This window comes from Gallus gallus, chromosome 26, assembly GCF_016699485.2.
Source record: "Gallus gallus isolate bGalGal1 chromosome 26, bGalGal1.mat.broiler.GRCg7b, whole genome shotgun sequence".
In the NCBI taxonomy this organism is placed as follows: domain Eukaryota; kingdom Metazoa; phylum Chordata; class Aves; order Galliformes; family Phasianidae; genus Gallus; species Gallus gallus.
This window is the reverse complement of record NC_052557.1, coordinates 3,042,800-3,067,905: the sequence shown is the minus strand read 5'-3', so window position 1 is coordinate 3,067,905 and position 25,106 is coordinate 3,042,800. Positions and strand designations below refer to the sequence as shown.

General features: G+C 46.4%; 1 protein-coding gene across 2 annotated transcripts in view; it reads left to right on the top strand.

The window, feature by feature from the left end:
• Positions 1–25,106, top strand: part of PLXNA2 (plexin A2) — a 345,475-nt gene that overhangs the window by 67,095 nt on the left and 253,274 nt on the right. Inside the window, exon 4 of one of the 2 annotated variants that reach the window (XM_046904271.1) lies at positions 7,102–7,216. The gene's annotated coding sequence lies outside the window, so the exon portion shown is untranslated. Of the gene's footprint in view, positions 1–7,101; positions 7,217–25,106 lie in introns of those variants that run through there. The other variant, XM_040652969.2, reaches the window with a different exon arrangement.

The window sequence follows — 25,106 nt, the reverse complement described above, 5'->3', positions numbered from 1 at the left end:
TAGTTATCTTGTTAAATGTCAATTAAATCTCAGAGCATTCCTCAAAGGTTTCCTGTATTCATAAAATGTAATTATGTAGCTATTGCTCATGTAGCCCTTATTACGAGTATAATCTACAGCTAAATATATCTTTTACATACTCATTATACATCACTCGCTGCTATATTGATAATCAGAAATTGATTTGGCACAATGAGTCGTCATGTTACCTTTTCAAATGTCAGCTCTGAGCGGTTAGAATGCAAAGTTCTGGCCCCAGCAGTGGGATGGGGGTTTGGTGCCCACTCTGTGCAGCCAAGGGGGGGCTCTGTGCTGGGGGCTATGGGCTGTGTGCTATGGGCTGTGTGCTGGGGGCTGTGGGCTGAGCTGCAGGTGCTCCTTCTGCTCTAGCTTTATTTTTGCACCAGCTTGCATGCGTAGGACCACGGAGCAGGGCTATGTTGTGAATGTGAAGGTGTCACAGGTCCCCTTTTTGCATCCTCCTGAGCATCAGCTCTGTTCCATGGCTGAGCAGCATTGGCCTTCCTCTTCCGAGGCTGGATTAATTACGACTAAACAATTAGCAGAAAATACCCGAAACCTCAATTAGCTGTGATCTAAAACAGTGATGATCCAGATGGAAAAAGGAAAAAAAAAAACAAACAAAACAGAGGCATAGAACGTGGAAGAGCTGGGAAGGCCTTAATTAGGTCTGCAGACTTGCTGCCCAGCAGTTCCTGGAGCTGATAGACGCTCTCTGGTCTCAGCCAACCTCTGCTGCTCCTCCCTCCCCCTCTCCTGTCTGAATAATACTTACTGATACATCAACGTTATTTGGAGTTTGGATCTTCCCTGTCCCTTGCCAGATTCGTACGTGTCTGTGCTGATATGGATGTTATTCAAACAACCATCATCTCCTTCCCTTGTCACTTTATATTGCACGTTTCACATAGCACAGCCTTAGCAAAGCAACCGATTGTCATCCTCTGCTTTTTTTTTTCCCATTTGTGGGTTTTTTTTCCTTTTGCTGTATTGAAATTAAACCACTCTTTGTTGTTTTTTTTTTTTTCCCTTCGCTCTCATGTTTCCTAAGGCAACACGTTTTATGGATGTGGGAAATAGAATCGATATGAAGCTGGATTGTCCTTATGAGATCCTCTTAATATCCCAGGAGGGCAGGCTCTGTAAATCAGGATTAAGGAAAGGGAAAATTACCGAAGGGAGGATTCTTCAGAGGGCTGTTTGTGTGCACACCATGGGCAAATATTGAGATGTGCAGACATAATCCAGGGAATCCAGGGCTTTGTGTAGCTTTAATTGAAACAGTTTGTAACCTTCATTCCCTCCGCTCTGAAATGACTCTTTTATCTTCCCTGGGTTCGTACGGTGGGCTCTATTGCATGTCACGTTCATGCAATGTACAACAATTCAGTGCTGGTTGGGGCAGTGAAAGGGGAAGGAGATGGCAATTCAGAGAACAGTGCTGGGAAATATGGAAGTGGACATGGAGAGGATGCCAGCGCTGTGCGGGCAGCTCTATGGCCACCACCACGCTGTGCAAAAGGCTTTGAGAGGCAGATGGAAGGCTGTCTTAATTAAGAATAATGTGTATTATGATCGTATATGATTTTGAAGACAAACTTCCAGTTGACTCCCAGCATTCTCTGCTGGAGGAATCTTTGCTTCAACCACACTGGTGATGGTTCTGTGATGGCGCCGGTTTGATGACTGAGCTCTCTTCAATGGAGTTCATTAGAAATAACAACTTAATTGAATTAAGGGAGTTATCCATGCGGAGACAATTGTAAGTGGTGGAGGTGTTCTGTCAGAGAAGACAGTTCTGCTGATTCTGTGAGCCCAGGGTGCTCCTGCTGCCCTGCCAGGTGTTGTGCTCAGCTGTGGTCAACCTCTTGTTCAGGAGGAGCTGATAGGGAGGAGAAATCATGGCAGAACACACAGAGCCCTCTGACTCCAAGGCATTAACTTCCCTAATCTGTGTTTTGGTTTTTGAAGGAGATTGAGAATGAAGTATTTACTTACCAATGACGATTAATGAAGTATCTTGGATTTGGTTAAAAATAGAGCTTGCTTTTTGCAAGATGCAAATGGGGGTCTTGGTGGGGTGACAGTGCTGGGAGGGATGGGGTTGTGGATGGAGACTGAACTGACAGAGGAGAGCAGGGGCTGGGAGTGGGAAAGTGGAGAAGGTGTGAAGATGACATGGACCGAGTTGCTGAGATTAAAGCTCTTCGAGTTCCATTTCTATTGCACGTGCTTCCATTTCACCTGATTGGCAGTCTTGGCAGTTTCTGTTTTTGTTTTTTTTTTTAATATGCTCATCTGTTTATCAACGTCCAGGAAAAAAAAAAAAAAAAAAAAAGGAAAAATGGGGGTTCTGAAGGTTCTGTGCGTATAACAAAAATGTGATGCGATGTATTCCCTCAGTACCTTCAGAATAAAAAGGCAGAGAGAAATCGGATAAACCATCAATAGAAGTCAGCTGTCTGCCAAAGCGTGTTTAAATATCAGATTTGAATATAATGGTATGCACGGTTTCCATATCAAATTATGACATTATTGGCAAAGACTGGAAAGTGACACAGCTCAGTCCTCCTACCTTCTGAGATTACAGATGAAACAGCCTTAAATGGAATACAAAGCAGTTGTGTCATCAGATGAGGGCTTACAGCTATTCATGTGGTTCAGGCAAGGGAAATCCAAATGAAGGCAAACGAAGGGGTTTTTCTTCAATATACCTTTATCAGGGGTTTATTGCTGGGTGATAGCAGTGCTGCTTGCTGCGTGTTGCTGTGGGGTTTGGGTCAGACCAAGGAATTTGACATAAATAAACCCAAATTTCATTTCAGCAAACGTTAAAGAATAATAATTCTCTTATAGAGTACTCCCAAAAGACAAGAGCGTGTAGACAAGAGTCAGAAGACTGTGCACTTAATACATCACGTACTGTTGATTTTTAAAGTAATAAAGCAATAATGAGAGCAGGAACATCTGGAAGCATGCTGTGAAACAGTTATTGTTTAAATATTAATGATCTGGTTTTGTAGCCGTTGCAGTTAACACACAGATGGAGGCTGGGCTGCTTGGCCTGGGCAGAGGGAAGGGCTGCAGGGGTCGGATCAGCTGTGCCTTTCTTCAGACCTATGGTGGCATCTTCCCAATGCTCTCTGCAACGTTCTGTCCTGGAAGAGGTGTTGTGATGAGCGCAGCACGTCAGGGAGGGCTGCGGGGAGGATTGCCTCTGTAGTGTGATCCAAAGGTGATGCGGGCAGCTGAGGAGGTGTGACAGGATGGTCATAGAAACACATAGTCATAGAATTGCTCAGGTTGGAAAAGACCTTTAAAGATCATCGAGTCCAACCACAACCCAACCATCCTACCCGAACTCTAACAGCCCTCTGCTAAATCATGTCCCTGAGCACCACATCCAGATAGATTTTAAACACATCCAGGGATGGTGACTCAGCACCTCCCTGGGGAGCCCATTCCAGTGCTTAACAACCCTTTCTGTAAAGAAGCTTTTCCTGATATTCAACCTCAGCCTCCTCTGGCACAACTTGAGGCCATTTCCCCTCATCCTGTCACCTGTCAGCAGTGAGAGGAGACCAACCCTGCTCTGCTGCAGTCACCTTTCAGGTATTTGAAGAGAAATAAGGTCTCCCCTCAGCCTCCTTTTCCCCAGACCAAACAGCCTCAGTTCCCTCAGTCTCTCCTCATAGGCCGTATTCTCCCAGCCCTTCCCCAGCCTTGTTGCCCTTCTCTGGACCTGCTCCAGCACCTCAGTGTCCTTTCTGTATTGAGGTACCCAAAACTGAACACAGCACTCGAGGTGAGGCCTCACCAATGCCGAGTACAGGGCAGGAGGACTTCCCTAGTGCTGCTCACCACACCATTCCTGATTCAAGCAGGGATGCCATTGACCTCCTTGGCCACCTGGGCACACTGCTGGCTCATATTCAGCCCACTGTCCATTGGCACACCAAGGCTCAGGTCCTCATGGAACTGTCCATGGTGTTCCCTGCAAATGGCAGAGTAGGGTTGGGGCACCTCGAGGATGTTGGGACAGAGGAAGAAAGAAGGTATATATATATTTTTTCTCCCAGGCCTAAGAAATATCGCTGTAATTTTGCTTCTTGCTTTTGCTGCCGTTCCCCCATGACAGTTCCATATAGCTACAGGCTGTCTGTCAGTGGCTCTCATATATGCACAGACAGACACACACTCAGAGGGGATATTTGTTAACTGTGACTATTTGAGGCGTAACAGTGAGGTTCTGTGCTGAAGAAGAATTTTTCAGTTAGCTGCGTGGGGCACCAGGCGTTTTAGAATCAAAATCTGGAAAGCCAAGTCATTATTTCTGTTGTTTTTAGTGCCTGCTTTTATTCTTTCTTATTGACAAATGTTCCTTAACCCATATTGCTGTGGGTGGTTTCTTTTTTTTTTTTTTTTCCCACATTTGCACTATACAGAACTGTTCAGAAAAGGAAAAAAAAAAAGGACTTTTTGCTGAGCAGCCTTTGCCATGTCTCCCACTCTGTGTTCCATCATCCATTGCTTTCCAATTCCTGCCTCCACTTTGGACTTGAAGTCTGCAAACTTCCTCAGGAGATGCGAATGGAAAAGGTCTGGAATGAATGGGAGCAGGAGGGAGAAATCCTCCACACCTTCCTGTGATGAGGTCTGTGGGGGGTTTGTGCTTCAGAGCCCGGGGAGCAGATACAGATCTCTGTGCTCACATGAAGACCCCAATGGGAAAAGGACCTGAGTGTGGCAGAGGGACAGCTCTGAATGTGTGCATTTGTACAGACCACCAGGGAGACAAGCAGGGCTGTGGGACAGGAGTCTTCTGTGCCGAGACCCCCATGGGCCCCTGAGGGTCTCCTGTGGCCATTTGAGAGAGTAATAAAAAGACTGAGGAGGAGAAAGCATTCCCTTCCAGCACCAGGATGAGTGGGGGGCTCCTGCCTGACCCCCCTGTCCGGCCCCAGTGCTCCATGAGCCTCACAAACCAGAAGGACACTTTGCTGAATTTATAGGGAACTTTCCACGTGCCACGATGGAGATGGGGATGGAGAACGCTCCTGAGATCAGCTCTCCTCAGCTCGAGAGCCACTGAGAAAGCTCTGAGGGAGGAGAGGTTCTCAAGGAGAGATAACAGCTTTTTTTATGAGCTGCACTAGAAGTGTGCAGGCAAGGTTTTTGGTTAGACAGCCCTCTTAAGGCATCTGACAAGCGCTGCAGGAGTGCCAGCTGCTGTGTCCCTCACTGCTCGTTGGCCACAAAACCCCACAGTCGTCGGGGCGAGGAGCAGGACAGTTTGGGGTCCTCATCCAATGCATTACAGGGGTCAGAGGGGTGGTGGGGGCTCAAAATGGGGGTGTGAGCAGTGGGGTGGGCACGGGGAGAAGGAGCCCGTGCTCTGCCCTAGAAAACAAACAGACCCATTTTTTTCTCCTGATTATCTCCATCATCATTTTGTTTTCCATTCGTTATGGGTTGATGCTTGGTGAGTTTGAATGGCACCCAATGGTTTCCTCAGCAGTTCCTCTTGCCAATGTGCTGCAGCTCAGATAGGCTCAGACTAACGTAGGGAGCGGGGCTCAAAGAATTGCTCCATACAAATCTGAAAGTGGGATCTGATAACAGAAGTAGTTCTAGGTCCTGAAATGGTTCCTGTTATTAGATGAAGTTCAGATGGCTCTGTTTGCAGATATTATTTACCGTGGCATTTTATTCATACACTTAATGCTGTTTAAAACCTGCCTTCCGACTGCAGAACTAAATGTCTGATGGGTGAGAAACGTTGTGAAATGAAGGATGGGAACTTGTTCACTGAGATGGTGTGGAGCCTTTGCAGGTCTCTGCAGCCTCTGTGCTTAAGGTTGAGCCTGGACAGTGATGCAGAGGATCTCTATCTGATCTCTCGGGCATCAGCTCGCAGTGGGTCCTGCTGTGCATCGGGTGGGTCCTGCTGACTCCCACTGTGGTTTTCCCCCTCTGCTGACAGTGGCCATAGATAATAACACGGCTGCACAGGCATCGTTCTAACAGCGCAGAAATGAGTCACGATGCTGGGACTGAGAGCTGGGCTGCACAGAGCTGCGCTAGGGGGGGCTCTGGGACAGCACAGCGCTGCCTTCAGCATCAGCCAGTGCTTAAGTCAAGTTCTTAAGTTAATATCTCAGTTCCTTTGAGTGCTTCCATAGCCGGTGACACACAAAACAGGCAAGCAAGGAGCCCTCCTGCAGATAGCTCTAAGATGGGTTTTCCCCAATGCTGTGTTGTGTGACCCCGGGCACCCCGTGTGTGTTCCTGGGGAGAGCTGAGCTGCTCTGTTGGTGCTCAGGAGGTTGGCTTTCCTGTGAGAGGTTCAGGGCTCACTGCAGCTTACAGCTAAGGAAGAGGCTTCGTGCAGCCATCCATCATCGTGACCTGAAACACCTACCATGTCTGCAGACTTTAAGTATGGCACATCTCCTGTGTGGCTCATCACAGTGTTTGGGATCACAGCTTCTTGCTTACCTTTTTTCGGGGAGCATCTTTGACACCATCACGAGGCAGCAGATGAGAAAGGTCCGTCTCCTTTCTCAGCCTGTTTCCCAAGCTGCTCTGCTTGGCTGCTCTGCACCCACGGAGCACCAAACCAACCCCTTTCCCTGCTGAAGTGGGACGGGAGGCTGTAATTCATTGCTGGAGAGCTGTGCAGAACTCCAGCATGAAATCAAGCTCCACAGAGAGGGTTTTTGTCAGGCAGGTGAATTGGGAATGAAGCTTTTTGGCAAAGCTTCTGGAATGAGCATGAACCACAGGAGGAATAAGGGCAGGAGGGAAAGGCCAGGTGTGTGTGAGCCGGGCTGCAGCTCTGTCCCTGGGCATTGCTCGTGGCTGCAGGCAAAGACAGCTTTAATTGCTGGCTTACAATAAACCAGGTACAGCATGCAGATGTTGTAAATGTCAAAAGGTTCCAAAATGGGAACAGTGGACTTATGTGAGGATGAGCTGTTTGATTTCCATCTGGATGGTTGCTGTAATAGAGATATTATAGTGACAGCTGATCTTGCTCCCAAGCCTAATGCATTTTCAACTTTCTTTTGCTGATTTCAGGACGTACAGCTCCTGTAATTTGCATCTGGATATCAGGAAATGATGCATTCTGACAATGTTTCACCTAATGCCGGGGACAGACCAGCAGAAATAACTCATACCAGCAGATGTACAGGTAAAATTCCTTCTTATTTAAGAGGACTCCTATGGAAATTGCAGTTTTCTGCTTTGGTTTGAGCTGGGGCCACCGGGAACTCCAAGTGCCTCTGTTGAACCCCTTGGGATGGAGGGGGAGGGCTGAACTGTAGGCACAGGACCAGAGCTGCTCTGAGTTTCCAGTCTTATCCTCCTCTCCTCCAGAAACATAACGAACATAATGCTGGGCTACCGATTCTGAGCTCCGTCTTTTAGAAGCATTGCCAACAAGAAGTGAGTTAGAAGAAGAAGAGGGGCAGGACTGAGCTGGTTGTGGTGCAGAGTCCTTCCTGGTGACGCTCCCGAGTGAACAGTTTAGTTTCATTATTAGGGAGACGTATATCAGATGTCTGTGCTTTTGCTGAGTTGTTGCTTTTTATTCTTGCATAAATAGAAAATACACAGTTTTCAGAGCTGTCAGTCTGGGATCTACAATGAGCAGTAAAAATAAACTTAAAAAGTAATGCTCAGGCAATTGGAAATGATGGTGCTTTGATATGGTTTTCTCCAGCCAACTTGCAACCTAAGCAAAATTACACACAGCTTTTGCCAAGCTTAGGATTTCTAAAATGCTTTGATTTCTCCTCCTCCTCCCTGCATTATTTGGTACTTTGTGTGCAACCGCAGCAGGCGTCACAAATGTAATGTGTGTAGGAACAGGGGACTTTAAATGGGAACATGACAGACATCACTGGGCTTTGAAGGAAAAGTAAAGTGGTGTGGGGGTGTGACGAGGGGAAAGTAATCCACCACTCTGCAGCAGGATGAGGGCTCCGTTAAGCCAGAGGGGCTTTGCAAGCAGTGTCATTCACCGGTGGTACTGCTGAGTCAGAGAAAGGTACAAAGAGCTGCTTTTGGATCACATCGTAATGCAGAAATTCATTGCTATGTGTCTTATTGGTGCTGAAGTAATGTCCCTGGTGAAGCTACAGCAGTTCCTAGCTTTGGTTGTGAAGCTGCAGCCTTCTCATTTACCAAGGGCATGGCTCACCTGGTTGCATCACTTATGAGCAGGGTAGACAAGCAGGTACCTTGGAAACTGCTCTGCTCTTGGGCACATCCCTCCCCTGTGCTTGCTTTGTGCCATGCTACACTCCCATAGCACACTTTGCACCTGGCAGCAGTGGGCCCCAGGCAGTGCTCCATGCATGGCTGTCCCCACAGCACTCTTAACACCCATGGGAGGAAAACCTGAGTGCCAGGGCAGTCTCTTCCTTGTGCCTTCAGTTCATCCGCAGTGATATTGCTGGGTTGCAGATTAATCCTCCTTGGCACAGAGCAGAAACTCTCTCTCCTCTCCTCTCCTCTCCTCTCCTCTCCTCTCCTCTCCTCTCCTCTCCTCTCCTCTCCTCTCCTCTCCTCTCCTCTCCTCTCCTCTCCTCTCCTCTCCTCTCCTCTCCTCTCCTCTCCTCTCCTCTCCTCTCCTCTCCTCTCCTCTCCTCTCCTCTCCTCTCCTCTCCTCTCCTCTCCTCTCCTCTCCTCTCCTCTCCTCTCCTCTCCTCTCCTCTCCTCTCCTCTCCTCTCCTCTCCTCTCCCCCTTCCCCAAATCAATCAGCAGAGATGAGTTCTCATTTTCAATATAGGAGTGAGGAAATATTCCAGCACAGGACCCATCACTCAGGTTCCTTTGGTAAAATGCTCACTTTGTACATTACTAAGTGTTGACTTTCTGCTGCACAGAGGATGACAAACACAGCATTGAGGAAGGAATCAAATGAGAAGGACTTAGGAAACCCTCATTTTATTTTGCTGTCTCGTTGTGTTACAAGAAAACAATCAATCTTTGTTCATTTGTTTTGGGTTGCACAGTATTGCATTGGATAAGGTTGCATGTTGTGTCTTCCTACCCCAGTTACTATTAATCAGATTTGTGTTCAGGCAATAGCCATTCCCATGTACAATTTGCCAACCTTGCAACTGCAGTTCCTTCTACACAAATCAATCTCTGTTTAATTTTATCCTCAACTAAATTTGACCAAACCCTCAGGAATTGGCTACAAGAACCAAACAAGTTCATCTTTGTATTTTGATCAATTCTGAGGGCTGTAGGCATCCATTCAGCAATCATTGCTCACAGAAAGCTCGAGTGGAGCGCGATGGTGATTATGTTAGAAATCAGAAAACAGATTCTTCATCTCTTCTGTCTGCGTCGTTCTCAGCTCTCGAAGCAAAAGGGAGGTGAGCCTTTGGGTTCGGGGTGCAGTCAGTGAGTGCAGAAGTGCATGGTGTGAAGGCAGCAATCCTGGCACGCTGTTGGAGAGCTCTGCCCTTCCTGATGGAGTCGAAGCCGGGATTTTATGTTTTCCCAAACTGTCTTCTCTTACCTGATGGTAAATGAGGCCAAAAAAGATTTCTGTCATTTCACAATAGGAAATGAGACAGATTGCACCATTGCTTCAGCTTTCATTTTAATACCTGCCAATACCGTTTTGCAAATCCGGGGAAGTGTAATATTGAAGGGGAGAAAAAAAGTGTAGCTAACATGAGGTTAAAAAATGTCTTTAGTGTGTAAAATATGAATCTGGATGACACATAGGCAGCTGCAGATGCACTAATTTGATTTCATGCCTTAGAATCAACTGTTCCCTTGCACTGAAAGGCACATTTACATCCATCTGTCAAAGTCTATTCCTTGTCTTTGCAGAGTTGCTCCGCTCTTGTTTCATCCCATGCTTTGCTCACCAGGGTGTGTTTGGAGTCTGCTTTCCCCATCATGTCCATATTTTTTCAGCAAACAGCAGCAAAAATTTGTTGTTTGCATTTTCTTTCCATTTCTGACTCTCGTGGAGGTTTTATTACAGGACTGGGAGGGTGATCCTCCGAGTCAGCAAGTCAAGTTGACCAAAAGCCAGAATGGTTCTCTGGTTGGCCCATTTAGCAATCAGCCCCCCAGTATTCACTTACAGTTCTTGGATAGTGGTGGTTGGATGGCCTTTCTCAGTGGGTTAAAATGTTTGTAAAGAAAAACACTGCCAGGAAAGATAGTGGGAGGACAAAATGTCAGTGAGCCTCCGAGGCTGCCGTGCTGATGGGCGGAGAGCTTTGCTCTCTCTGTCTTTTGGTCCCTGATGCTTTTTCCCGGTGTCGGGGAAGAATCAGCTCCCAGTAATAGAACTGGTAACAAATTCTTGGCAAAGAGAGAAAGAAGATGCAGAGGTCAGTGCTGAAGCTGCATGGAGCTTATTAATTTTTGCTTCATGAATTTTCATAGTGCTAAATTGACTTTAAAGTGAAAAGGCAATTCTCATGTCTCTACCCAACGTGTAATTACTCAAAGTTACTGCTGAGAGATACAACAAAGATAAAGCACAGAGCTGGGCTGGAGCCCTTACTGCTGCTGGCCAGAGCTTGGCTGCGCTCCTGGGATGTCTCGAGCCAACAGCCTCCATAAGAAATGGGACGTAGGCTGGAACCCACACAGCTCTGTATGATCTTCAAAAATATTCCTATATTTGTTTTCTTTCAGTCTTGTTACTTTCAATACCGGCTGTCATCGCAGTGGTCAGGGCAAGAGCTGCATGTTGCCAGCTCTGATATTTCAGGGACACGAGATAATGGCTGGGGTCAGGAAGCAGCTTATTTCTACAGAGAAGAAACCAGATATTTATTGGCACTGATGCATCTGTAATCACAAAGAATTGCCTTCACTATACTTGAATGAATGGACTTCTTTGTTATGCATAAGTTGGCTTAAGGGGCAAGGGAGGACATGTCGCGTTTCAGATGATCCACTGTGATATGTGAGTAGAACTCCAATGCTGATGTCCATCTTCCAGTGTGGACATTAAGGCTGCCTTCTCAGCTGGACCTTTACCTTCCACATCACACAGCTTCACCTCCCGCTGCTGAATGGGCTGGAGGCAGCTGGACGCGAGACGGAGAGAGGAGTGAAATGATAATTCATTCAGGATGGAAGCAGGAGGCAGAATGTAATCCATCATATCTGCTCTATCTCATTATGAAGGTGAGATACCAGAGAGGGCAAGCTGTTAATAAACTGGTGGATGAAGTTATTTCACCAATCTGTTACAGCAAGCAGGGCTAGACAGGGGCAGAAGTGCAGTATTCACACCTTTTTCTGATTATTTTTTTTTTTTTGTTCCTTGTCCTATGGAAATGCCTTTGCAAAGCCAATGAGGCAGTCTGGCTTAGGGAGCTGACATCCAGCCCTTCTCACCCTCTGATTAATGCATGTCCATGAGAAGCACATCGGGAGCTGCAGGACGGCGTTGCAGCAAGGGGCAGCTGCTCTGGGGCCATGGGATGGCAACTGAGAGCAGCGGGGCTGTGCACATAGAGCCCTCCGACTGCTCCTCTCCGCACACAGGTGATTCAGCAGAGGCTGAGTCTGTTCCAGTTTAAGAGTCTGCTCTTAGGAAACAATGCAGGCGCTTGAAGGATGCCCTTCAGCAACACCATGGGCTCATTTATCTCGCCCTCTCTTTCAATGCCCACAAAAGCACTGTTTTGTATTCTGTCGTTTCTCATCTCAAGATATCTCCCTGGCAAGGATGAGAACCTTTCTCTGCAGCCTTACAATGGGCTGATCTGCAGCACAGCTGTGCTGACTGGACTTCATTTCAAGGCTGTCATTTTGGCTGCGAGCTGGAGGCTGTTGGAAGGTGCTTAGCGTTCCGAATGCTCTCCCAGTTGCAGCTGGAGTCCCTACATCACGTACATCCCTACATCTTCATCTCTTCAGTCTGACTGCGGATGTTAACTCCTTGTGCTGAAATGTGGGGCTCAGCCCCTCCGCCCAGCAGTGCCTCCTCATTCTTCAGTGCTGCAGTGATTTCCCTCCATTGATGATTCCCTCTGTTGGTGCCTTTAATTATCCCTATCGCGGATTCAATGAGCTTGAATGAAACCACCAAAAACTACTAAAGCTCCATTCCCTTCTCTCCACCTCCTTCCTCAGCTGCCACCATTCTGACAAATAGTAGCAATGACAACAACAACAGAATAACTCACACTAAATGGGGTTGGTGAGTCGAGGAGATGCACTCAGTGTGCACCAGGGAGGGCTGGATTGAGACATAACCTCGTTACCATCTCACATGATCACAGCAGGGCTGCAGGGGTTGAGGCTGAACCTTTGGTAATTCGAAGGAGAAAGGAGCAAATTTGCAGATAATGGCTTTATTAAATTTAAGTTACTATAAAAATATCGAGGCAAGGTTCGGTGATGACATGGAGATCTGTTCCAGATATACCTTCCCAGCACACAGCATTGTGAGCAAGTTCTAATAGCAGTTTCCATCCCTCCATGCTTGGACTAAACTTCACGCAGTTTTAAATTGAGTCTGTAATCGTTACAAGCCTGGATTTTTGCATGCACATCAATGAGAAACAAAAATAGTTTGGGAAACGGCCACCGGGGGACCTTCCTGCAAGGTTTGCTTATGTCAGCTTCTCCCTCAAAGTGTCCCAAGTTGTCAGTTGGAGTCAGCAAAAACCCAGAGATGGAAGGAATGTGAGCAGATAAGCAGAGCAGTTTGGTTCTGTGTGCACAAAGGAGCCAGCTGTGACCCAGAGCATCCAGCAGCAGAGAGGAGAACTTCAATGTCTTTTGTTCCTGGTAAATGGCTTAAAGTGTTGGCAGGAGTTCTGATCTCCCTTTCGTTCTTCAGGTACGGATAATGGCCACATCCTAAAAGTTGCTCTTACCCAAAGCACTCATTATTCCTTCTTTGTCAGAAGCTTCTTCAGGATTTGCTGACTGATAACCTCTCCTCAGAAACTTTCCTTTCCAAACTGAGACTCAAATACCTGAGAGCCAATGGGAGGGAGAATCCGGCACACGCTGAGCTAAGTCCTGCATGAAGGATTTCATTTCCTGGAGCCGCCATGCGGCGTCTTTCAGAAGCTCAAAGCTCGTTCTAAAAAGAAAGAGTGGGAAAGGGATGAGATCTGCAGATGCATCAGAACAACTGGATCTGAGCTGAAATCCAGTACTCAGCAGGGAAAGAGCACTGGGGTAGACTGAGGCCCCATTGGCAGCATTGCTGGCAGTGGGGTGGAAGCAGGGCTGCGGCTAGAAGCAAGTTTTTAGGGGTAATTTATTCTCTGAGAGGATAGTCGTGCTGGAATGGGCTGCTGGGGATGTGGTTGAGGCACTGTCTCTGGAGGTGTTCAAGAAACCTTTAGGTGTTGTTCCGAGGGACGTGGTTTAATGCGGGAATATTGGGAGTGAGGTGGATGATGGGACTGGATCATCTTGGAGATCTTTTCCAAGCTTGGAGATACCACGATCATATTGTTGGGCTGACAGGCAGAGCTTTGAGTCTCCTTGGAGCCCGGAGGTCCCCTGGGTAAACGCAAAGAGCCTTATTCAAATTTCAAGTTCTTGATGACACGAGGAAGACATACTGCAGAATTATGATAAATGCGTATGATCCTCACTTAAGCTATCCATCATCTCACTTTCCTGCGTGAGATGGTGGAGGATCTGCTCAGTCCGTGGTCCTGGAGGGCGACGGCACATCTTGCCACGGACAGGCGCTAATGAAGATAATTGAAGATGTTATTAGGAAAATGTGTTTGTTATCAGAGGTTGCTTATGGCGTTATTACTCAGAGTTACACTTCATTAATATCCATTTTTCACGGCTCTTCTTTGCCGTTCATTAATTGCATGACCTTGTGTCACTGGAGGAAATGTCAGTGATGGAGTGAAGCGCTGCACCGAGCTCCGTCCCCAGCAAAACCCCAGTGCTCAAAGCAGTTATAACAGCCATCAAAGCAGGAAGACTTGTAAAACTGTAACGAATGGCTTATTGTGAAGCCCTCTCCCAAATCAATAAGGAGGTGTTAATTGGGAGAGAAGCCCAATTGGACTTCAGGAAAGAAAAAGTGCTGAAAATTTGCTACTACCAGTTTTGCAAGAGAATGTTCTACTGCGTTGTGGGAAATGCTGACTGATTTTATTCTTTGATTAAAATTGCTGCCAGTTTTCTTCTACCCAGTCATATTTTCCTCCTGGAAAGATAGTTTTGATAAATACAACAGTGAAGGTTTGAAATGACAGCGTTCAGAGAAATGTCAAAATTGATTTGAAAATGCTAATTATATTGGATTCTGACACCCACAGGTTTGTGGAAAAGCCCTTTTCAGGAAAATGAGTCTGCAAGATACAGAAACGATGACTGTTCCATATATGTATTGCATTGCACGCAATGCACGGGAAGGTTTTTCACACTTCCTTTGACATAATTAAGAATCTGGCTGTGTAAAACTGGAGTTCAAACTCTTTGTTGTACTGATTCTCAACGCCACATAATTAAGGAAATTTTTTTTGTAAGAAAACAAAGCAATTAAATACCAAAGTAATTATCATGCAAAGAATTGCAATGTAGCACTCTGGCAAAGGCTGTTTGTTCACAACATCTGGAAGTGGGCAAGTGGAAGCCGAGCGGGCTGCAATGCTAATTGGCAAAAGGCATGGCCTTAAGTCATTAGTGAGATGATTATCTGGCAGGCTTGTGTTAGTTTTTGTAATATCGACAGTTTGATTAATATGTTAATGATCTTAATTTGCATATTGAGTTTTGTCACTTTAATTTGTCTAACATGCCTGGAAGCGGAATATTGGCGCTGTGAAATCTATAGAAGAAGTAAAGAGGCAGAAATCCCATCCTAATGATGACACATAGGGCTGAGCAGTCACGCACCACGCGGTGCCCAGCGGCCATTTGCAGAGCTCACCATCACCTCAACGTCCCTCTGCACTGCCAGACCGTCAGCTCTCATCTTCAGAACATTTGTCCAGGTCTGGAACGTCTCCCAGTGCATCTTCTGTAGCAACTGGGGTGCTCCAGAAAGGGAAACATCCCTCTGATCAGTGCCCAGGTGCCCTCTTTGTGGCACGTGTTTCCTCTTGAAGAAACATTCCTTCATGCCTTCCTTACTGCCGTCAGTGCAGGGCCCTCCTTTGCTGAGAGCTGAACTCCAAAAGCATCTCTGCGTTGGCTGGAGACTGTCTCTTAATGCACTGCAATATCAAGTATATTAGCATCAAGTTCTCACTCAACTCTAAGTGTTACTTAAGGATATTAATCAACCGCTGCTTTATTTTAATGGGCTAATTTGGGATTAATGAATATAGAGGCTTGATTTACAGAGATGTCTTTGATTTGTCGCTTCCATGGTGCCTTCCCTCCATTTGCTTTCACTGCAGAACTTCAACCAGATGGATTGCATCCATTCTGAGAAGTAAAGGGAGCTAAAAAGGGGATAAAAAGTGGTGGTTTTCCCATTGCACCTCATTGATACAGCTGTGCTGGAATCATGGCAACACCTCCTGCTTCCACTGGGAGAAGACCTTCCCATGTACTGCCCTTCACTCTGCACAACCTTTGCTCTTCCATCACCTCAGGGTCTTACAGGGAATAATAATAAATCGTACCGAGTTCGTATCCTTTTATTCTGATCCTGCAGTGCAGAGTGTGCACTTTTAATTAAGGCTTATTTAGTGCATGCAACGTGATCGGATGAACAACAGTACCCACCCCTTCTTCTCATCTCCTGTTGTAAGTGTTTATGCAGTGTATAACTAAGAAAATAATTAAGCACGCCGGTTGTATTTGCAACAGTTTGTCAAGATGGTAGTGAGTTGTATTCAATACATCACATTTTTATGGCATCTCTGGAGCCATACAGAAGCAGTAGAAGAAAAATGCCATATAAACAACTACTCGAACAGAGTTTGAATGATCCAGTAATTTTGATTTATGCTTTGCATTTCATGGAAGTTTATTAGCAGTTAAAGTCTATGGTTAAATGATTCCCAGTACAAAATGAGTCAGAAATACAAAAGAAGGTTTACAATGCAAGATTTAGTGCCGGGGACTTTGTTTAAAACCAGATTCTGTATATAAATTACAGTCCTGGTTGTCACTTTTAACTAACAATCCCAAGCACTATGGCATAGCAGGGTAATTTGTCCACTATTTCTTTGCAACAATAAACTGCAGTTTAATTCTCATCTGTTTTTCAAAGGCAAAGAAAGCTCAGCTCTCAGACATAAAGCAGTGGTGTGGCCGGATGCTTCCTGCAACACTAACCTTGGTGCCACCTCATCACTGTGCACCACACCAAGTCAAGGTACAACAACGAGATTTCTGTGCATAGCGAGAGCATATGGCAAAAGGCAGTGAAAAATGGCACAACTGCCAATGGGATTCAGTAGTCAAAATGACACCAGGAGGACAAAGAGGGTTTATCCTTCTCTGGAGCAGCTGCTTTTTCTGCATCAAACTTTGAAGGTTTTGCTTTGTGTTTTCAGCACTGTTTGCCAGCATCCTCATCTAAGAGTTTTTACAGGAGAAAATGGTACCCTCTTGTAAAGGGCATTGGTCTGCTCTAGAGCAGGCAGACATCAGTGTCTCACTGAGAATGAATGCAACAGTGCAGTCTGGCTGTGGAATTATGCTGCATTGCTGTTATTGCTGGCTTTTTTTGGGCCATTTTCCTAGGAGGAGTATGGGGTACAAGGTTGAATTACTCCAAGATCAGCTCGATTATAGGATTGTTCAGAGGTTTTGCCTGTGTGCCTGTTTGCCTATGTGCACTCCTGTTCAGGGCAGCAATAGCTGCAGCTCTTTTTAGTTTGCTTACACATAGGACTTCAAATGCTTTAAAACTCTAAGTTTAAGCTCCCAAGGTGGAACAATAAATTACGTTCTTGAAATCATTGATTGAGATATAATCACTTTGCCCCAGTGGATCCTGAAGCACTCTACAGCCTGCGCAGCATCGCTGTCTATCAAAAAGAAAACCAACCATCTTTGGAACAGAACGTACCATCTGTTGAGCAGGGCACAGCAAGGCCATTAGCCAGCTCTGAGGCAGAAGAGGTGATGCAGTAGGTGTTCATTTGAAAATACAGAGGACATCTGGGCAGATGTGTGCTTGCCCACGCTGGAGCTCAGCCAGTTCACAAGGACATCAGCCCCACTGCAATGGAAATGGGACGTGCTGCTGTGCTCCAGCTTTGCTGATGGGCACATCTCCAGCCCTGCCAGCCCTGAGCACTGGCTGTCACAGAGCCCATAAAGGCTATGGAGAAAAAGGAAGTGGCATTTGCCGATGGATCTGGGTCCCTAATGGTGTGCTGATGGTCAGCTGTGAGCTGTTGTATCCCCCATCTCTGGCTGATGCTGACATTTCTATCACCTTTATTTCCTGGAGGCTCTTTGGAAAAGTGATGATTTCATCAGAAGGATATAGGGCGAATCTGGAGCAATGTTTTGGCAAGGCTGTAGGGGAAGGATGCTGCCTTTCAGGACCTGCAGCCTCATATCTGCATGTGGATCGGTATTAGTGATTATTAGAACTTTTGTAATGCATTCCAGAGCTAATTTGTTGCAAGGAAAGGATGGCAAGTGAGGAATGCAATGGAAGAAAGACCAAAATATGTAACGTCAATATACAGATGGCAGAGTTAATCCACTCGATTAGTGTAGCAGAAGAGAATAATGTCTGACACTAAGGGAGTTTCTACTCAGCTTGATTAATATTGCCATGAAAACATATGGGTTGGAAGAGACATGCTCTAATGACTTTCTGATCCTCGTTTTGCACGGTTCCATAGGAATTGCAGACATGCACAAATTAGAGCCAACGTATTACTGGGTAGCAAAAAACAATAACCAAACCCAGGAATGGCAGTTTCCTCAGCTGGAAGGTAAGCTTACACATGTCACACTACAGCTGGCACCCCTGCAAACGCAAGAGTGGCTCTGATGGGACTTAGCCACTATGATTTCAAATCCATAAGCCTGAGGGCACTGCTGCAGGACTGGGGATAAACCCTGGGGATTTGATCCCCTTGGAAGCACACCGTGAGCCCTCCGTTAGCCAGCACAGCAATTACTGCCTTCCTATGCACTCCCAGCTGTGGTGGGAGCAGTGCTGATTTTGCCAGACCTTGCAGCAGGAGTTCACGGCGTATCAATGGGCAGTGGTCAAAAGATCAGCTCCATTGGGTTCTGGGGAGCTCTGGAAGGCTCTCAGCAGAAGATAAGGCAGGCTGAGAAATAGCCGTGGTTTAAACCATCTCCTCAGATCGTAGAGGGAAAGAGAAAGAGTCCTGATATTGTTGATGGTTTAGGAGAAAGCTAAATACAGCGCAGGAGGAAAAAGGCAATACCTTAAAAATTAATTGTTCAAGTACCAGGTCATTGTAGAGTAATGCACCGTGAAATGATGTTATTCTCTAGGAGAATTTCCATAAAGTTTAACATTCCATGACACACTCTTTTCCCGTCGAAGTTAGTTAAAAATAGTACATAAAAGCCTTCTGGTTGTGGAAGGAGCAGTGGGATCGCGCCTTGCCTTGGAGGAGGAGAAAGCAATGCTGCCGAGCCCGTGTGCTGGAGGAGCCATTAGTCTTGGTGTATTGTTACTGTTATTCACATCGGGATAATGAGATTATTGGAATATTATTTTTTTTTCTAATGAGAACGAGACAGGGTACCTTGGTCTCTAAATGATTTAGTCACAGAGGAAAGCCATTAGTCTCTACTTGATTGCTGTCAAATGGTGGAAAATTGGAACATTATACTGATATTTCTTGTGATGGGCCATATTTTTCCTGCTTGTTTGGTGTCAAATGAGATGGTAGAAATATTTGTCTAAAGCACATGGTTCTCTGTCAGCTCTGTAGTGGAGAAAAGAGATCCCTGCGTGGGGCTGGCGGTGGAAGTGGGCTGGGGGACAGAGAGAGGGAGATGGTCCTACAGCAGGGATATGGGGGTCCTGGGGATGTGGGGATGGTTTCCACTAACTGGGCTCCATCTGAACGCCGAGTATTATTGACTTGAGAAAGGCTGTAAAAATGTGTTGGTTTTTCTGTGTTTGTTTTAGCTTAGCAGACAGGCATGTGATTATTTACAAGTTCTGTTTGTGGTTTACAAGTTCTACGTGCGTGGCCTCGTGGGGGTTTTGGAGGCCATTTGAGTTGTATCCGGAGATCTGAAGTGATGTTTTTTTCCCTCACTAAAAGCTCCTTTGGAGCGCCGTGGTGGGTGCTGAGCCGTGTGACACTTCCACAAATAAATACTGACTCCCAAGGGTTTGTTGACACACGTTACCACCAGCAAATGGCTCCTTGAGGAACGCTGGCAGATCTCAGGGTGTTTCCTTGCGAGTGAGAATTCGGGACCAGTTCCACCACTTTTAATCTCTGATCTGCACAAAATAGGCGTTTTCCTGAAGCCCCCTGGAAGCTGTCGCTGGCTGAGTTGCAGCATCCCCAGGTTAGCCAGGAGTACGTAGGGTGATGGAGAAAGGTGGTGACAAATGGCACAGCCATCTGATCATTTGCTAACGAGTCACTAACTGCGTGTCTCTGCCTCCTTTCTGCGAGGTCTGGCAAGCAATGACATGGAAAGATTGGGAATATGGATAGGTGGGAGGATCTGATGGCCATCAATATGAGAGTCTTCGGTCTAATGGTTGGCCATCTCCTGGTAGGGGAATGAAATCTCAGCAGGAAAAAATAGCCTTGCTGCCTCGCTTTGTGCAGTTAGCATCTGGATTTCTTGCCTTGTTTTAGGAAGCCTGAAATGACTGCGAAGTGAAACCTTCCACGTGTTGGATTGACTGGCTTTTCTTCTGTCCTTCTAGGGGTTAGGAGTTTTAGAATGATGGTGGTGCTTTTGGCAACGCTGCCTTTGCAGCTCGAAACGGGAGCTGAGAGCTTCTGAGCGCCCCGTTCCTCCTCTGTATGTTTTCTCACTCCTGCGAGCCCTGCAGATGCAGCGCTTTTCTGGCAGCAGATGATGGGTCACCATTGCTACGGGGCTCTGAAGGCACTGCTGGTTGCAGCCTTGTGTTGGATGGGCGCTGCTCGAGGTCCCACAGGGCGCACTCGGTGCTGATGGGTGGTTGTTGGTGTCCTGGGGGCCGTCTTCTTCTTGGCCCGTGTAGGCAGCTCCCCACATTCTCAGCTTGGCTCTCCGGACTGGCTAGCTCCAGTTTGTTAGCAGGATTGAAAGCCCTGAGTGCTTCAGGCTTCCTTGTTTACCTCTGTTGCCTCTCTCCTTCCTTTCCCCTGCAATAAATGTCGGCTTTATTTATTAAAGGCTGCATCCCACTGCCCCTAAATCACCGAGCTCCGGTGTCACGCAACAAAGCGGAGCTGCTTGCAAAGACAATTTCCAGCTCAAGAGGACCATATGCTACAACAGCTGAATTTTAAATGCTTGGGTTTTTTTCTCCTTTTTTCTTCCTCCGTTGTCATTCCACGCTCATCTTTCACCCCAGGAAAGGCATCACGAGGAGTGAGCATGAGGCTGAAGGAAAGGCTTACAGCACCTCTTCTGCATGCATGTCCTTCAGCAATAGCTTTCTATCAACTAATGGCAAAGAATTTGGGTTTAATTCACCACGCTTTTCCCTCTTTCATTATCGCACCATTATTGGATCTTCTCCGAGCTGTGAAGCATCTCAGCGCTGGGGCTGGCGATGCTGGGAAGAAAAGCAGTAATAGGAGCGGGGGAAGCAGCGTGACAAAGCACTTCTGGTCCATTTTGGAATTAACGATTTTTCAGAAGCTATCAATTACATCCCTTAACTGGGGAGCACAGATTATAAAGAGGAATATAATTAGTGGCAAACGCTGTGAGATATATAAAGACAAATAGGGGAGTGGGATGAATGGGAGCTCATAAATTTAGTTGAGAACCACGTTTGGATGTAATCATTTATTACCGGGGGTCTCTTGAAGTGGTTCCAAAACGTGGGTTGTGCACGCTGGAGCAGGAGAGCGAGTTGGTCCCATTCCTAAATCAAGTGCAGGAGATTATTGATTCACAAAGAAAAATCGGCCTATTTTAAAAGTGGAAATAAATGGATGCAATGCAGCATTCCCTCTTTGCTATCAAGTGGCTCTTTATAGGTTTTCACTTGGTCCCCTGTGGTGTCCATGGCTATGATTGAATAGATTTCTCCTATAGGGGCTGTGCTTTCTGCCTTCCCTGCAGCAGGTTGAGGGCCCGTTGGAGCTTTGCTATCTGTGGTGGATGCACAAAATGCTGCATAGCTCTCCTTGTGCCCAGAGGTAGAGAAGTTTGTTTGAGGCACTTCTGCACCCAGCAGGGTGGTTTTGTAGGGTGGTTTTGTAGAGGCATGGAAGGACGGTGGGAGAACCCATGGTGCTGACACAGACCTGGGGATCCTGGTTTGCCCCACTGCCCCCCTCCCACCTTCCACTGCTGGAAGCTTTGCTGGATGATGGGGTGCAGTCCCATCAGACCAAAAGTGCCTTTTCTCCAAGCAGTCCACCTCATCATTATTAATGACAGAAAGGTGACCTATAGGCTTCCAAATATCACCCGTTTTTAAATCTCCTATTTTCCCCCCAATCCTTCAATCTAATTAGGCTCACATCAGTATATTATTGCAGAATGTAATCATTCCTTTCTTCTAATAACATTCATGGATAATTTTATTTCTCATTTTCAGCCTCCTACTCCTGCGGTGTAATTAGTGTCTCTGGCACCTCGTGATGCTCAGAATGAGTTGCAGCTGCTAATTGCTAATTGAAAAATTAGAAACTCAGTTAGAAAAAGGATCTAATTAAAATGAAATTAGATAAAATCCCTTCAAACTAGTTTCTTCCCCTTTGCTTTTTTCCCCCACTTTTGCGATCACAGAGCCATTAGCACTTGCCAATTACACTTAATTGTTAAACACAAATACGTTTCTGTTTGACATCCTCCAAAAACCTTCTCGTAGTGAAATGTACGTCTGTGTGGGAGGCTGAATCACAGCCCCGATGTCAGCAGATCACCTGCTGATCTTTTCCTCCCCGCACACAAGCTGGGGTTTTGCGTAGGTCAGTGCTTGCATCTCTCCTTTTCAGAACGTGGAACTTCTCCTGGGATGTGCAGATATAATGCTCCTTTTACTGTGCTCTTGGGTCCCCATAGGGTGCAGCGGGCATCCCTGCTTAACTCTGAGGAAGTTTCTCTCTGCCATTGGCTCAGCGCTGCCTGCACTGCTATCGTAGCTATTGATGCTCATAGGGCTCTTCCTCAATCTCTCCTTGGCCCAGTGATTGGATGTGTGCAGGATAAGGCAGTGTGGGCAGAGGTGATGTGCTCTCTGTGGGTTCAGGTGGTTGGCGGATGGCTCAGGAGACATAACAGAGACCTGGAAATGAAAAGAGAATATTGGGGAAGGTAGAAATGGCAAACCAAAGGAGAATATAACGATGCTGTGCTAATTGTCACCGTGTCAAAACTTCATTGGACGTGGTTATAGAGCTCACAGCAGGCAGGAAGGAGAGGAAGAGTTAATCTAGCTGCAGACGGGGTTGTTGATGGCAAGTCTTTTTAGCCGTGGGCTGGTAGACCTCGTGGAGATGGATGCTTTACTGCTCTCATCTGGGAATGCTGCCCTTGACATAATTAATGCACAGACATGGCTGTCCTCTGCCAGAGCTCCCATCTGTCGGCACGGAGGAGCGCTCGCTCGCAGGCAGGGTGGGCCAGGAGGATAACAAGGTGTTCCAGCAGCAGGAGATGGAGGGGGCTTCAGAGCACCAAAGCCCAACTGGGAGCCCGACAAAAGATGGTTGGTGTTTTGGCCGTCTCCCCTCCCACAGCGGTCACTTTGCCGAGGAGTTAATGCTGATGAAGTTTGGGGCCAATGGGTGTTTTTGGGCACTGAGTGAATTGGACCGTTTGGTGATGCTGAGTGCTCTGGGTTTGTACTTTGTATCGTGTACAGCTGCTTCAGGGAGGTGGTGATGGGTGGAAGGTTTGTTGCCTGGAATTGCCAGCTATCAGTGTAAATGGGTCAGAAAGAGCATGCTTTCATACCAGGAGGGAGTTTTGCTTTATCCAACACAGTGAGTGCATCTGAACTGAGCTCAGACAGCACGGACAGGAATTTTTTTTGCCGTGCTGATGGATAACTGATACCAAAACAAATATTTCACAACTTCAGCAAACAAGCAGCAGATGTGTCATCACAGATGCATCACACAAACCACACGCGTTACCTCGAGAAGCCCCTGATGGGGCACCAGAGTGGGACCACCAGTCCCCGCTGCATCCCTTGCGGGGATGCAACATAAGCATTCCTGTGCTGACCTGGTGGGCAGTTTCCTTCTCAAATCGCATGCATCACGAGGAGGTTTCAATCCCCAGCATTTCTGCAGCTTAGACAAAGAGCGAAAATAACCGCTGTGCACGCAGGCATTGGCGTGTGATGCTCCCAGGGCTTCACCAAACGCACTCGTTTTGTTATCTGATGTGAGAGGCACTGTCTGCGGGCGAGATATCAAGGGAAAGGAGGGCACAGGGGGCACTGATCTCAGAGAAGAGTGGCCCTGAGCTACTTGGTGCTGGCAATCCCAGCTCCCGGAGCTGCGGTTGTTCTGCTAATTACAGCTCCCGTCTCCCATGTCAGTGCAGCTTAGTGGGGAAAGGAGGAGCAGTTGGGTTGTGAGCTTCCCAAGGCTTTGCCATTTCTTTTCTAAACGTGGCGAGCAAACTTAAAGAGGCCTTTCAAGGTTGCAGAGGACTCTGGGATGAAATGGTAGATACGGCGCTGGAAAAAGTCTGGATTTTTGTTGCTTTCACATGCGGTGTTCATTTTACAGCTGAAATTTTATATACCTTGTAGTAGTTTTACTATATACACTGATTATTATATGCTTATTGTATCACCTGTCATAAATATTATTATTATGTCATTGATCTGCTCCGTGGCTTTTGGAATATAATGGCAGTAGTGCTGTGGGGATGGGGTGGATGCAGTCATACAGAGCACCATCTTCCCATCCTAATTGAAATTCAAACTCATGCTATGTATTTTCTATTCATTACAGGGGCATTGCTTGGTTTTTGCCTACATTTAGGGTAAAACCGGCTCATTTGTAAGAACTTTTTAATTGCAGACTGTAGCAGGGCCAGAACTTGTAGCAAAAAAACCCCAACACAGCCAAGTGGGTAAAGTCTGTCCTGAACTTAAGATAACAATAAGAAAAATGAAGAGGTGGAAGAAAGGAAAAGATGTTTCACAGCCAGTAGATTGTGCTGTGTGAAGCTGTACCTGACTGAGCAATCACAAACCACAGCTAAGCATCAAACAACATGCAGACAGGAAGCTTTTAGGTTAGCTCACTCCCAGCTTTTGAAGAAAATAATGTGCCATACCAAATATTTGTAGTCTTTTGTGATCTGCGTTTGTCTCCGTTCTGAGCCTTCAGAACAAAGTAAGCAAAGCAATCAGTGGCAGGGAGAAGTGTGCCAGCAATGGGATTCTTCATTACCATTTAGAAAAATAAGCACATATTGATACACACATTCTGCTGATTTTAGATATATATATATATATATATGTTATATGTATGCACATGTAGAACGTTGTTGTCACATTCAATTTGCAATGCACTGGAGCTCTGTAATGGTGAATGGCAGTAGAAAAGAAAGGGGCAGGGAAGGTTGAAGAGATGTATATAATCACGCTGAAAAAGACTCTTCTGAAGCCCTGGGGCTTCTGTGATGGGATCAACCCATGCAGCACAGTTGTGTACGGAGAGAGGATGGACCGAGGAGGGAAGAGCGTGATTAAAAAGGACAGATCTTTTGTGAGAGGTTACTGATCCACTGGGAAAGAAAGATGGGTTGGAAAAAAGGTGCTTGGAAGGGCTGAGCGTAGGAGCACAGCCCTCAGACCCACTCAGTTCCACTGTTCTTTACAGTTCATCTTTGGAATTTAATATTCAGGCATTGCAGGAGTCTCTCCTGGGTCTGAATGGGCATCCCTGAGTAAATAAGCATGGTCAGTCCTTCCTGGAAACTGCTGGGTCTTAATTCCTATGCTTGCTCTGTCCGAGCTCATGCACATGCATGGCAG